We start from the raw sequence: 16,349 nt of genomic DNA on the forward strand, positions 1-16,349 counted from the left end.
CAGATAATCATCAGTGTTTACCTTCATAGCTGCTCCTTGTGGTCCCAAAATTATGCAACTTGAGCTTAGTTGAATTCCCTTTGGTTGATGAGCCAACCATTCCTCTGGGTTTGATTGGGCAGCATTCTTGAAATACTTGAGCGTACAATGGAACTGGATATTCCGGAAGTTTTGCATCTGGCATGTTCGCCACAATAAATTTCTCCCATATCTTAGCCGGCTCCAAAAAATCTGCACTGAGATTTCCAATCCAAAATACTGCAGAGGACTCCATCTCTGTTGTCATCAATAGTTGGTGGATCAATTCTTTTCTTTTCAGAATAATGATGTGTTGAGAAGAAATCCGCTTGACACTGTTCTTGATCATAAAGGTTTATTACATCAAGGATTTCAGCATCAATCACAAGCTCTGCAGCAGCTTGGAGAGAGACCCAGCCCGATAACCACTCTGTCTCTCTGTACATCAAACACAGCTTATATAGGGGTCCAGTGCTGTAGGATAAGTGTAAACATCTGTTAGACACCTTAGAAGGGTTCAGTCCCTTCATAAACACTAATCTCTACTCCCCCTATCACTGGGTCAGAGGTCTTTACAAACCCATCAATCATTACTCCCCCTTAAGAGTTCACTGAGCCTCTCTCCAGCTGCTAGAGTGTTATTTTAAACTGTAATGGTCAAATGCACATATGTTATACACCACAACAGCAACCTGCGGCACCACATGGACTGACGGAGCTACACAGGAGTGCAGATGGGTGCAGCCGAACATCACACCGCTCGACCTGACGGACACCACCAGCTTGCACCGCCCGGGAAGTGACCACCCGGTTCTTGTGATTCCCTCCTCTGATGGTTAGGGACTGCTGAGACAACACGTATCCACACTCCCTACGCCCGCTACTGTGCGCCTCACAGAGCAAGACGCTCAACCACCGGGGTTTCAGAAGCAGAGAGAGGCACCGTGGGCTTCCCTCCCTGGTGGGGGACTGTGAGCAATGCTCATAAGACAGACGGACTATTGAACTACCTGACAGCCCTCGTGGAAGTGGGTTTTCTCTCTCAGTCCTACTGAGCAGGGCCTCAGAAATGAATGACTCAAGGCCACATGATTGGAAGAGACTGCTGTACGAGGCAGCTGTGCTGATCAACAGGCGGATGGAAGAATGTGCTGATAAAAATGTTGACCCCACTGTTCATGTATCATTCTCTGGGTTTTCTGTCACGATTAGTGGTGTGGAGGCAGGTTGGAGGACCCAATCGCAGGACACAGAGCGGAGCAGGTAAAGTTCAACGGGGGTTTATTGAGGGAAAACAAACTAAAGGCGAGCACACTTACTGACAGAGTGGCTGGTTAACAGAAATCCAAAGGTACAGGGAGACAAGACAAGCAAGGCTGGTTACAGGCAGTCAGAGCAGGCAGGCAGAGCGTGCAGGCACGACAGACTGGGGGGTAACATGAACAATGACCGGACAAAGACAAGACAGAAACACCAGGTATATATACACAGGGACTAACGAGCAGGGCGGGAGCAACACAGGTGACAGACATGAGGCTAACGAGGCAGAGAGAGAGAGCAGAGGAAAACAGGGAGACTTGACATGACAAGCAGACCTGGGGCAGAGTGAATAAGCGAGAACACAGAACTAGAACACAGTACAGAGCTTAACAGAGAACACAAGACATGAACTAACGTACCAGACCAAGAACATGACATGGAATCAAAGACCAACTAAATAACAGATAATGAACTGACCACACAACAGACTAAATAGCAGATACTGGACACCAGACAGAACCCAAAACTCAACATACTAAGGCAGATACTAAACTCAAAAGTGCAACACAAAGGATGGCCAACCGGCAGAGCGTGACAGTACCCCCCCACCGACGAGCGTCTCCAGACGGTCAACAAAACCCAAAACAGCACAAAAACAAGGCCCAAGTCGAGCCAAGGTGGGCGGAGGGAGGACAGGAGGAGGGCCAGACCAGGAACTCTGAGAGCTGCTCCTTCCCAAGTGGGATGGATGCCGTCTCTCCGAATCAGACCAGGTCTTCCCCAGAAAGTCTGCCAATGATCTACAAAGGCCACATATGGACTGTATTTTAATAACTTGCTCTACATTTTTAATTGATGGTTATGATTTTTATATAATGACCTCTTCTGCCAGTACTGCTGAACTTACATGAACTGTTTGTAGTCTCATTATGTTTTAGCATAAAATGCTAAAAGGGAGCAAATGTAATGGGAATTTCAGGAGAACCAGCTCCAAACACAGTCATTTAATTAATGTTACTCACTGGGGGCCTCTGGTTTATCGGGTGATGGATCAAAGGGAGGCAAACGTCTGAGACGCTTTATGACGGGGGGTCCTGTCTTTTACTGTTTTACAACTTGTGCCTGGCTGGACCAGGACCTGATTGACTTCACAACAGATTTAGATTGAGTGTTTTCCAGAAACAACATGAAAGACCACATGTTCCCGTGGTGAGATAGCGCTGAGATGTCTGCAGCTCTTTCCAATCAGACTCCGATGCCCGTGTGTCCCACAGAGTTCCTCCTGCAGAAGACTTGAATAAAATTCACAGAAAGACAAAGTGTCTGCCTGAACTGTTTATTTGAAAACTCGAATAGCTTCTTCCTGAAAATTGCCTCATCTGTCTTTGAGCACACCGGGTTGGCCTCTCGGGCCTCTTTTCCCTCCACAGGACAGAGTACACCAGGCCAGAGGTCAGGTACCATTATGTGCCGTAACTATGGTCACAAAGAGGCCCCCGGCTGCCAGATATCAGGTTCATTAATTGTGGGACAATAACTTGGTTTCATGGAAGGCTCTTTTCCCACAACACATTCTCGCTCCCTCACTTTTTAACTCCCTTTGCATCATTTCTGCCCGTGTAGGGGTCAAGCAACCATAAATACACAACGTCTGGTTAGACTTTTAAAGTAAAACTAGTGGTTAACGTCGTGAAACGTCTTGCATGAGTTAAGTCCAGTTGAGTTTTTGTTTCACACGGGAAAGGAACACAAGTCTGGGTTCTGACCCATCCACCTCCTGACTCTGACTCTTCTTTATATTCTTCATTCATCCGGTCGAAGGCGCCACGGCAGAAGGTTTACATGAGGGGTGACGGGACTCCGGCTCTCGTCAGCTGCAGGCACTTATCTAGACTCTGAGCAAACAGTACCTGCCGTACATTAGCCAGGTCGTTGCATGTTCACAACTTGACGCGGCTTCATCAGCTTCACTTCACATGTAGAGACGCTGAAAGGTTCCAAGTTCACACAGAATAATATTGCGTTCTTCAAACTTAAAAATAATGAGACATTAATCGAACCCAGTGATCAGACTGTTATCCTGCTGTGATTATTAAACAACCCATCACCCTTCCAAAGATTAAAGCACTTCTATGGAAAAGAATCGCATAAACAAAATTTAATTATTGATTGTTTGATATTATAGTAATTGTTGTGTTTAGTTTAGTTTGTTTTTAAATTAACTAATTAATTAATTATCTTAAATTTTTTGGTGTATTAATATACACACACACGTTTACGGTTTTATCTATTTATTTTATTTTAATTTTTTTTATATATTGTTATAATAACACACACACACACACGTTACTTACTACTTTTTACAGATTATTTATATTTTATTGTTATTATTTTATTTTTTATTAACACACACAAACACAACTTTTACTATTTTATTTACTTATTTATTGAAATGTATGAAATTAACTGTCCTGATGTAATTTATATGTAGCTTTCATGCCAATTAAGCTCATTTGAATTTGAATTTGAATTAAAACAAACATAGGTAAAATATAGGCAAGATTTATCACACAACACTACACATGTGAACAGACTATAAAGTATAATAATAAGTATAATAATAAAAGAAACAGGTTAAAAATTAAAAACAATATATATAAGACATAATAATAATAGAAAATAGTACTGTTATAAGTAATTGCCATGTTGAGACGTCAATGTTCTGCAGTAAGCTGTGGCTCAGGTTTAGATGACCAGCACTGAAAGTGCACTTTTTCAGTACGTTAGGCTCCATATCAGTTTCAACAGTTTAGAGTTACACAGTGCAGGAGGATTGTGAACAGGATTCACAGTTTTAGTGTTTGTGCTGTAATGTGTCATCAGAGCTCGTCACTGAACATAAAGACGAGATGTTTCACTGCACAGCACCAAAGATAAAAATGCAACATTATAGATGTATATTGTGACCAGCCCAAGGCCTTTTATTGTGGCCAGCCTAAGGCCTTTTATTGTGGCCAGCCTAAGGCCTTTTATTGTGGCCAGCCTAAGGCCTTTTATTGTGGCCAGCCTAAGGCACACCTGTGCAAGCCTAAGGCACCTGTGCAATCCCCATGCTGTCTGATCAGTATCCTGACACACCTGTGAGGTGGATGGATTATCTCGGCAAAGGAGAAGTGCTCACTGACACAGATTCTGACAGATTTGTGAACAATGTTTGAGAGAAACAGGCCTTTTGTGTCCATAGAGAAAGTCTCAGATCTTTGAGTTCAGCTCATGATGAGTGGGGGCAAAAACAAAAGTGCTGCCTTTATAATTTTGTTCAGTGTAGTTTTTTTCTTTATTGCTTCGTTATAATATACAGACAAACTAGGCTATATGAGTTTAAAATTGAGAACTTCCCAAGTGAATATAAACATAGCAAGGAAAAGACAAAGAATACACAAAAAGAAAGAAAGAAAAAGTTTTGGGATGAGTTTCTATAAATTAATTTAATTTTAATTAAAAGTACAGTGAATCGCATTTTTTAATATAATTTCTAGCAAAAATGAAAAGATTAATCAAAAAGTCTTAGTCAAACCAAAAATAACATTTTTATCCAGGACTCTACATCTACAGACATGTCTCGTAAGGACATTATTTTGTATTCTTTCCAACCAAACACAGCAAGGCTCTACTAATTAAGAAACCATATATAAGGCACATTATTTCCATTAATTCAACATTTATTGTTTAGGTCATCTTACAGATCTTTACTGTGTCATTTATTTGTAGTTTTGAGACTCTAGAAGCTTAAGCTGAGGGTGGACTGTAATCATCAGCCGACTCATTACAATTACTCCGTATTCGTATTGGAATCCGTGTCCTTCCAGATCTTTTGCTAAGATCTTCCTTATATTTTTACTATAAATTAGTTACATTAGTTCTGAGAACATTTGTCATTAGTTCCAACCCCACATCAGAATAATGCAGGTGAATGCACTCCGCTGCCCGACCAGCAGGTTCTTCTCTCCACAACCAGCTCCAGGGGCCCCAGAGCAGACCCCACACGGCCTCAGTGTTGTATTACCAGTCCAGCCAGGTGTTTGAAGTTCCACCTCCTCTCCCAGAAGGTGAATGGTGTTCAGTGTTGTTGTCCTTGTCCTCCTTTTAGTCCACCACCATGTCCTTGATGTTTGTCATGTTTAGGGGGAGGTGGCTGCTCCTACACCACAACACAGAGCGGTCAACCTGAACCCTGCTGGTCTGGTCTGCTTAGGCCTTCAGGACTCTGCGGGCTGATACCATCCAGACCTGCAGCTTTGTACTGGCGCAGTTTCTCCAGCTGCCTCCTAACCTGGCAGCTTGAGACAGACAGGCAGGTGGGGGAGGCAGAGGGGGGCACAGCAGTTTCTGCTGGGGGGGCAGCTGAGCTGAACCTCTTAAAAAACACATTTTGCTCATTGGTTCTGCTCAGTCTTCGGCTGTGTTCGAGACGGAAGGCACGCTGCCTCGATACCGTAACAGACAGCTGCCTCAGAAGGCGTCACTTTCAAGTGAAGGCAGCTCTGTTTACATTAGTTTCGAACAGCCTTCTAGGGCAGCACTTACGGCAACGTGTGACGTCAGCAAGCCGTCGTGACTTAGCATAAGCTAACTAGCTATTCAAAAGCCAAACAGCTAACAGATGCCACAGAAAAAACAGTGCCGAGACTGCCGGAAAAAAAGAAGAAGAAGAAGACGCCTCAGAAATCATACTGAACAAACTCGGTTACAGTCACGGGCTAATATGATAATTCAGTGTTTCGTTCTCGCTAGATTTTCAAAAATCGAAGCGAGTCATCATCGATGCTGCCTTCCAAGCTCGCCGTTACTGGGGCAGCTTGAAGGCATCTCAGGAGACAGGAAGAGGTCGTTCGAGCCGTTTGGAACAGCACTCGATGCCTCGCTGTCCTGTTAGACACCTTCTGAGACAGCAGTTTAGCCAACACAGCCTTCTTTTCCATCCTCGTCCCCGAAGGCTCTTTTCTTCCTGTTCAGTAGCTCCTTCAGGTCGCTGGTTATCCAGGGTTTGTTGTTGGGAAAGCGTCGCACTCTCCTGGTGGGTTTCACAGTGTCCACGCAGAAGTTAATGTCCTCTGTGACGCAGTCTGCCAAAAGTACCCAACACATTACATTTATTCATTTAGCTGACGCTTTATCCAAAAAGACTTACAGCTGCTGTACATGTCAGAGGTCGCACGCCTCTGGAGCAACGAGGGGTTAAGTGTCTTACTCAGGGACACAATGATGGACGTGTCACAGTGGGAATTAAACCCGGGTCTCTCACACCAAAGACATCAGCCCTCTGTTGTGTGCGTTTCCACCGCGGTCTAAAGACCTGCGAAGATCAGGCAGATGATCAGCTGATGTAGGCTGTAGGCCTGCACGCCGTCCACAGCGACGCACAGGCATCATTATTTGTAACCACGATCCATGAGCAACATTTATAAATAATGAAAAACTACAGGCTGTGTTTGACCATTAAAGCAGCTTTTTTTATGGGAGTTTAATGAAGAGACACGAGATAAAGTTCGTTACACATTTAATAACAAACTGGATAAAACCATAAAGTTCTTTAAATAACTCCGCTCAGAGAAAGCAGCACAAACATAAAACCACAACAGTTCGGAAGGTTATTAAAACATTTCCAGAGCTGCAGATCAGCTGCAGCATCACGTCTGTGTCGCCTGAGCGTCGGAGGATCTTTAACGAGCTTCATTACCTTCTGTAATCAGCTGTTCCTCTTGTTTAGGAGAGGAGGAGACTTCAGCTCTGTGCAGAAACCTCCTGACTGATCAAAACTTCAAACAAAGCCTTTAGCTTAACTCCATCAGCTGTTCAGAAGTCTGTACTCGCCCATTCAGAGAATCACTGCAAGGCAAGCCCCGCCCCCCCATAGTACCGGTACTTTCGGAAAGTACTTCCACCCGAGCAGGTACTTTTTGCAAGTATATCCAGCTGCAGCCCGCAGGCCGCAGAAAAACGTGACAGAAGTTGAACTTCCAAATATGGTTTGTCCCAGAAGACACTGCGTACAAAACGTGATGACGTACATGATGGATCCCAGTGCAAACCCTGTTATCCTTTAGAGGCCAACAACAGAACTTTAAATACACTTCTTGGAAGTTTTTAGGCGAGAAATCAACTGTGTAGATTTCAAATATCGGCAGTTTTATGAAAATTGGCGGCGAATCGAAAATGTGTTCAAGTTCGGAGTTGAGAAGCTCCGCAAGTGCCGACGGGTGTTAAATAGCTGCAGTAACGTTACCGGAGGCTGCACAGCAACACAGTGGAGGTTAACCCTAACTTTAGGCACGTACCCTGGCTGGGGTAAGAGGAATATACTTCGGGGGGCAGTCAGGAATATGCCCAGTCACACAGACCACTGCAGCCAACACAGTCCAGCAGCAGCTCATAATGTTCGTACCGCTGTTATTCTGTCAACAAATTCTCAGGAATGTTAAGTTTTAACCTAAATCGAGACACATCTGGCTCGTGATGCAACATTACAGAATATTCTTGGTTTGTGAAACTTAAAAACACTTTGGAAGAAATAAAATGTACAACAGTGGTATGAATTGAAACATTGCTTTATTATTATCATTAGGCTGTTATAAATATACTATATTAATAATATATAAGTATAGTATAGTGAATATTAACACATAACGTACTCTGATTACTACGTTGACACTTGACACCTCTTTTTTAACGGCTCTTTTTTTTATTTAACAACTATTCGTGGGCCGAGCGGTCGAGATAAACGTCACGTTTTGTGCGCGGTGGCTTCTGGGACAGACCATATATGGAAGTTCAACTTCTGTCACGTTTGTCTGTCTGTCTATGGTTTGTCTGCGGGCTGCAGCTGGACCCTTCTCACTTTTTGGGGGGGTTTAATAAAGACCCCAGGACTACATTTAGACCCTGGTCCCTCCTGTGGAAAACAGCGAGTTCCTCCAAAGGTTCCTGGTTCCCTGGTTTAGTTCCTGTGGTCCAGACGCAGCTTGTGTCTCCACGGGGGGCCACAGAGTGTGGATTCAAAGCACCCCTGCAGAGCCTCGCCGGCTTCCTGAGACCGCCTCCTCCAGACTGGGATCTGATCTGCTCAGAGGGGGGAGGGCTGTGGACCTGCATGAGACGTTTGCATAGAGTGAATCCAAAGTTTCATTGTGTTGCGTTTTTTTTTCTTCAGATTTTGAGAAAGGATCTGATGAAAATTAACAAGAAAATTTAATTAAAAAATAGGTGAATAAAAGATGGCATTACAGAACAAACAACAAAACAAAAATCCTCTTTTCAGATTTACAGCTTTCAGTCCTGATTCTGACAAAATGAGTTGTTAATATCCTCCAGGTATGTGGGCGGGTCCTTTTTCCTCCAAATGGCTCAGGACCATAGCCATCGGTCATTTGGTTACTTCTTCGTCACCCAATTAGGAAGGGTGTACCTTTTATTGTTCTACATTACTTTTGGTCAAACTAAAAGAGCGCCGATCCCAGACGTGAAACCCCCTTCAATCCACAGGAATAAACAGTCTTTTGCTCTAAACTAATCATAGAGAACAACAGGGCTGGTCTGCAAAATGGTTGACACTCCATCTTAAGTGTCAATGAAACAAAAAACTGTCCTTCTGGCACTAAACAGGTTTCTTTACATTACAAAGAGGAGACAAACAATAGTTTAATCAACATTCTGATGTAATCGTTTGGCCTAAAACCCTGCAGGTTTACATTTGAAGGAAAACACTGAAACACTGGAATACATTAAGTTTGTTGTAACTTTTTAAAACTCAACAATTGTCTCTGGTTGGGATCCGACAGTAGAAGATAAATAAAACTTTAATCAACGAGGGTTTCTGCTTTTTCTGCCAGTCTTTTAGGTTTGTTGCTGTTATAGTGATGCCAGAACAAACTTATTGTCACAAAGTGAAGAGGTTCGCACTCCGCTCCAGCAGGGGGCGGAAACCGTCGATACAACCCAAGGAGAAGGAGGAGAAGAAGGAGGAGGAGAAGGAGGAGAAGGAGAAAAGGAGAAGAGCGGCCGTTGTGTTTAGAACCGAACAAAGGCGGCGGTGCTCTGAACGGTACCGAGCCTGAAGAACCGAACACACCGGACAAAGACACCGTGACCGCGAGCCTCCATCTTGTTTCTGTCCCGGAGAGCAGGACGCGGACAGACAGCGCGAGCCGCGCCGGGAGAAGCAGCCTGTGTCCGGGCAGCGGACGGGAACACCGCGGGGTAAGTGTCCGGAGAGCCGGAGGTTCTGATGGACCCGATCCGGATCATATGTGACGTTAGATCAGCCCGGCCGGAGGTTGCAGTACATATACTCAGTGTGTGTACTCTGTACTACAAACTAGAGTTAACGGATCAATATATCAGTAGATATCACGTGATCAGGCTTTAGGTTCTGCCGTCTGGACTCCATAACCAACTCTTTACTTTGATTTAAAGGATGAAACACATATTGGTCGAGCTCAGGCACCTTAAATTTAGATATATTAACTGTTTGCTACTAAAATGACATTTTTATAGAAACCAAATGTCCCTCATTCTTACTGGATATTGAGTTTACAATAAAATCATCTTTAAACAGCAGAGGCCCATATTGAGTAAAACAGGCACACATTATGAAAAGCGGACGTAAGAATGACTTAATGTCTCTTCAATCCGTTTCGTTTATTTATGTAAATACAAATATATACTTAATATTTGGTCATTTCCATAAACTACAAAGGAAAAATTCCAACTCAACTGGACAAATCGCCAGTATGTCCTGTATAAACACGCCTGTGCGAGCTTCAATACTGGATGAGGAATCTATATAATTTATAACAAACAGTTTTTGAAATGATTTAATCTGATTGATCTCCTCAAAACTTCGGCCTGACAGGGTGGACACGTTACGATCAAACACATTAAAGTGACTTAATAAAAATGTCAAACTCAGACAGTAAGAGAGCAAAACCACTTACAGGGACCGTTGATGCAGCTCAGCAGGGTGCACATGGGCGCTGGGGACAAACATAAAACCTTATTTCTTTCTACAAAAGTTAACAGTTTTTATAAACACACCACATTTGATTAAATAGATTTTGAACAAATTAGATAATGAAGTATTTAGAAATCCATCAATCCGTCGTCAACTGCTTATCCTGCGTAAAGGGTCGCGGGGGGGGCTGGAGTCAATCCCAGCTGACTTTCGGGTGAAAGGCGGGGTTCACTTAGCTTAGAAATCCATATGATTTTATAGTTTTAGACCAAAGTTGAATGATCAACACTGGGGACTTCTCTGAAACCAAAGCTTTTAAAATGTAAATAAAACAACTTAGAAGCCAGTCTCATTGTGATCATAATTAATAACAATTGGCCTTACGTAAAAACCCAAATGGAACTAGTATTTGTCCAAATTCAGACAAAATCCACCCGCACCACATAAAAAAAAAAAGACCCAGCTGTGATCCTGCAGGTTTGTAAAGAGCCCAGTCTGGAAACCCCCCCAGTGTCCTGAGGAGAGTCCCGTCAGCTGTGGGAGGAAACCCAGCTGGCTGGGATTTACCCAAAAAATGCTGGATCAGGTGCTGGAAGTTTCTGCACCGGTAGAATCAGCCAATAGGAAGATCCGCAGTAAGGAGCAGGACAGTGTGGTTTGTGGTATTTAGAAAGTAGGTGGAGAGTTCACTCCTGAAGGGGGGAGGAACTGGGCCGGGCTGTATAAGAAGATGCTCTGACCCTCTTCGGTTCTGGAGCCGAGCTCGAGTTCATAAACTCTGTTGCATTGAACTCTGATTGGCTCCAGTGGATCTTTGAGACTCTGGTATTAGAGTTGGTCTGTTTTTTCTGACGGTTCAGTGTTGATGGAGAAGTCCAGACGGAGCCTCCGGCCCGGTCCTGGGCTGTAACCCACGTACTCAGGTCTTCAGCTGATATTACTATACTATATATTTGACCACACGTCTCGAGTTATTTCGCAGTTTAGGTCTTTCTGCCAGACGGTTCTTAGATTTTTACAAATATCTAGCTGTAGTCTAGATTAAAGTTCTCACAGAATCTGGCTGGCCCGTGTGTTACGCAGGGTGAATTCCATCACTGCGTTTTCATCTCCAGGAAGCTGACCTTTGGTAATTCAGTCTCTGATTTGTAAATATCTCCAAAAATTGTTTTTATGTTCCAAATAGTATTTTTGCGCCAGTTCAGAAATTGACATAAACCTTCCATCCAGATGTAAGTCACTTATTGTATGTACACCTTTCACACAGCGATGCTTCCAGTAAATGGGTTTTTTCCCAACACGTATGTCTGAGTTGTTCCATAAAGAGGCGCGTGGTTGTCTCAAGTGTGAAACGCTCCTACGTACTTCTGTCCAGAACGATCTGGAATGAGCCAGTATTGAGTTTGAAAGTTAAACATGTCCATTAGTCCTCTTTCCTTGTGAAAGAATGTCCGGTGGTCCGAAGGGACTGCCCAACTCCTGTTCCATCCTCTTCCAGTGCTCGCCCTCTCTGGACATTTCACGCCTAAGCCTCCGGCGTCTCTTGACAACCACATCTTTTTAATGTTAATTCTCGACTTTTTCTTATCCCAGAGAAAATCCTTGATGATCTTAACATATTGCTTAAACAGAAGTGGCGACAGATTAAGAGGCAACATCATGGAGACATAATTGAACTGTGGAGCAACCGCCATTTTGATCACATTAATTTTCCCTCCATAGTGTGAGTTTCTGTTTCCCCCATTTATCCAGGTTTATTTTTATCTCACATAAAAGTGGTTCTATATTTAAGGGCATTATTTCCCCCAAATGTGGACTAAACCTGACCCCCAAGTATTTCATGCCAAGTGTACCCATTTGAAATTAAATGAAGTAACCTCCGTTGAGTATTGGATATAGGCATACCTTCCTACTTGTGCCAGTTTACTGGAGTACAGTATGAGTTAATATGGTCAAGTAGATCACTGCTAAGATGTCATCCGCATACATAAATATTTAATGCTTCCATCCCCCTGCAAGCACTTATTGAATTGTAGCATCTGCTCCTCTTGGTAATAATATAGATTACAGTGCAACATTCTTCTTTTTCTTTTATTCCGTCTGTGAGCATCATCAATCCCAACTTGAAGGCCTGCTCAGATAAAGTCTAAAGTCTGTTTAACCTCTTAACAGTCCTGTAAAATTCATGCAAAACACCTATTCAAGGCAGATCCAAAGTAAATTGAATGTAGTTCTTGAATCAGAATGATTGTAAGTTCTACTGGAATTGATTAATATAAGTTTAAACACATTAAAACTAATATATTTTTCATTTCTGCTTGAAAATGCTTGCTAAAAAATGCATATAGCGACAACTATAGCTGGGACTTATGAGCTGGGTAGGGTCACAGCATAAAGCCTTACCTAATCCAAGTTTAAATTTCACACCAATGCCATGACAAATTACTGTTTTCCACAGCAGTGACGTTCTCCTTCGTGTGACACCTTTAGTGAGTTAGCAAGTTTGACGTGTTGCCAGAAACAAACCCGATAGCTGCTGAGAAATGTCGGCGCGCTGCTTTCATCTTATCGATCGATGGTTTTTGTATTTCACTGGAAACCGAAGTGTTCCCAAACAGAAGACCTTAATAATAAGAGAGTGTCTTGAAGCTCTGGCTTCTCTGCTCTGGCCTTGATGCTTAAGTGAGTAGTTAGCGAGAGGAGGGGCTAAAGCGTAAGGCGGAGATTTGGTCCGCCACTTAATATGTCCGTGTGGAAACTTGGAATTTACATATGTTCCACACACAACAAGCCTAATATTTGTTGTTAAAGATTGCATTCGGTGCACATGAGCACCGTTCTGAAAGTCTTGTTCCGAAATGGTCCGGTACGAATACACGTACCGTTACAGCCCTGTTCGTTAGTATCTTACCGTTTGCCTCAAGTAGGCCTACCGGCCTGAATTTAGATGGATGTGAAGTGTCTCTGTCCTTTTTAGGGATAAGAGCGATCAGTGCTTCATTGAATGTACTGGGCAGAGAGCTAGATTCGAATGCTTCTAGGTGTACCCCACGTAGAATAGGAGCCAAAATGCCAATATATTTCTTGTAGTATTCAACCGGGAAGCCGTCTAAACCAGGTGACTTTCCTGTTTTCATGGACAGAATAGTGGCCCTAATCTCCTCCTCTGTTATGGGAGGGAATGACATCTGCACTGGTGCGTTCACTGTTGCTTAACTGGTCCACGCCTCTAAAATATCCACCGTGTCGCGATTTGTAACATATACCGCTGAAATACCCCGCTGATGTACCCTGGGCGGCCGCTGATGTACCCTGGGCGGCCGCTGATGTACCCTGGGCGGCCGCTGATGTACCCTGGGCGGCCGCTGATGTACCCTGGGCGGCCGCTGATGTACCCTGGGCGGCCATTAATATGCATGGGTGGCTGTTGATGTACCCTGGGCAGCCGCTGATGTACCCTGGGCGGCCGCTGATGTACCCTGGGCGGCCGCTGATGTACCCTGGGCGGCCGTTGATGTACCCTGGGCGGCCGTTGATGTACCCTGGGCGGCCGTTGATATGCATGGGCGGCCGCTGATGTACCCTGGGCGGCCGCTGATGTACCCTGGGCGGCCGCTGATATGCATGGGCAGCCGCTGATGTACCCTGGGCAGCCGCTGATATGCATGGGCGGCCGCTGATGTACCCTGGGCGGCCGCTGATATGCATGGGCGGCCGCTGATGTACCCTGGGCGGCCGTTGATGTACCCTGGGCGGCCGCTGATGTACCCTGGGCGGCCGCTGATGTACCCTGGGCGGCCGCTGATGTACCCTGGGTGGCCATTAATATGCATGGGTGGCTGTTGATGTACCCTGGGTGGCTGTTGATGTACCCGGGCGGCCGGTCTGGAGATGGTCAAGAGTTGGTGCAAAAGAGTTTTTATTCCAATTAAGGACAGAAGAAATCCGAGCTACATCCTTGCAAGCGTCAAGATGGAACTAACCTTACGGTCTTCGAACATCACCTTATATTCACCTTAAACTCCATCTTTCAGGTGGGCGTTGCTCGTCGTCTTCTCCCAATCTCCGCCTTTGTGTTCGCTGACCACTCCGGTCCCAATGGTGTATTTCTTTTCCTCTGCTGCCATCTAGTGGCCGTTTACTTCCATTTACCATTTCTCTACCTTATTTTTTCATTAGTTATTTCTTTTCTGATTGTTCTATTACATAATTTTGTATTATAATATAACCTTTTATATTTTTAAAACACTGGATCGGAAATATACCATTAGGTTTCAAACCCAGTGTTTTTTTTGTTTAAAGTTATACATGTATATTTTGACACTATTAAAACTCAAACACACACACTTATTTTTTAAAAAGATTAACTACAAGATAACATAGGTTAACTCAACAGACTAACATTGGTTACCAAATCAAACATAAATGTATAGTGTTGTATATTTTGAAGAATAGGTGTCTTACTTCAGTGTACATCTCATACTTGACCTGCTGCAGGTGTCTGCTCATCCTCCCTACTCCTTTGCATGTCATCAGGTCCTTATGCAAATTAAGCAAAAACCTATTCTTATCTACACTCTAAGCAAACAGTGCCTGCTGTACGTTGGCTAGGTTTTTGCATGTTCATAACTTGATGTTGTTTCGTCAACTTCATTTCACGTGTAGAGACGCTGAAAGCTTACAAGTTCACACAGAGTAATATTGTGTATTTGAAGCTATAAAATAAGTATCAATCGAACCAGTAAGTCATTCTACTAATGGTTACTAACCAACCTGTCATCCTTCTGATGATTAAAGCACTTCTATGGAAAAGAATAAACAAACTTAAAATGAACACAAGCAAGATAAATAAAATATACACAACATGACGTACATGACGGGCTGCTATCGACATACCATGGGAACTGTTCATCTGTATAAAGGCTCCAGACCTTACCCCTACCAAACATTTCAGATAGGATCTGCAGGTGAGGAAGTTTCTATAATACGGCCCCTTTTTATCTGAGTCTAAAGAGAAAATGTTTCTACTTGTCAGCTGATTTATTCCCTCAGTAAACACTTTCCTGATGAGTTTCTGGTCTCAGTCGCTAGTTTCAAGTCTTCTTCAACACAGCATGATGTTCATTTAGTAAATTATGGTCCCATTTAGAGGAACAGAGACCAGGAAGCAGGGGAGGCTTTAGGGCGGGATTATCTATGATTAATAAGTCATTACCATAGCGACCTGTCTATGAGGATAGAGGCGACTCGTACCCATGGCTCTGTGTACATTTAACCGGCGGCGCTGAAAAAGCTCATCAGGAGTCGGCTGCTCATTTTTCACTGAGTGCGTTTGTCGCTAGCTAAAATTAGCATCCCAGCTAAAATGACAGATAATGTGAACCACAGATGCACCTCGCTAACCAAGCTAGCTAGCTCCACCCTCTTTGTACAAATATGGTCACGTCTGGTTCCAAAAAAATCAAGATGGCGACGGCCAAAATGCCAAACTGGAGGCTTCAGAACGACGGTCCACAAACCAACGGGGGACGTCACGGCGGCAGGGTGTAATGCAGGGTCAAGATACAGCAAAAGGGAGGAAGTGATGGGAAATATTTTCCACTGATCATCATTGTTATGCAAGGGAGTCAAGTTTCGCCATGAGACATTAATCACGTTGCATTCCTGTGGGGGAAGTTTGATGTATGATGACAGCCTCCCCCACACTGCTGAACACGGCCTGGACGACCTTCTCTTTGATTTCAGCACACAAAGTAATGAGTCTGCTGACTAATGTTGCATTAAAGCTGTTATTTTTATAGTCTGATAAAGTGAAAATACACCGTTGTTCCCAGAAAGAGCCAAGTGTTGAAGACCAAAAGCTCAGAACCGGACCAGGTCAAAGGTCTGAACTTGTCTCCGACACTTTTAATCTTAAATTAAAGCTGCAAGCAGCGTTGGGCGGGCCCTCGCACTTGTAAGCGCGTCCGCGCGTGAGCCGGCCGAGTTGCATATTCTGGAGCTCTGCCGGTGCGGCTGTGAATTTCCTACGCGGTTCCGACGCCGCATGAAGGTGTTATAT

General features: G+C 43.9%; 1 protein-coding gene across 1 annotated transcript in view; it reads right to left on the minus strand.

The window, feature by feature from the left end:
* The window catches only part of LOC123968640, a 21,659-nt gene that overhangs the window by 1,516 nt on the left and 3,794 nt on the right, over positions 1-16,349 (minus strand). The gene's annotated exons all lie outside the window — the stretch shown is intronic.

This window comes from Micropterus dolomieu, linkage group LG03 (genome assembly GCF_021292245.1).
Source record: "Micropterus dolomieu isolate WLL.071019.BEF.003 ecotype Adirondacks linkage group LG03, ASM2129224v1, whole genome shotgun sequence".
Lineage (NCBI taxonomy): Eukaryota > Metazoa > Chordata > Actinopteri > Centrarchiformes > Centrarchidae > Micropterus > Micropterus dolomieu.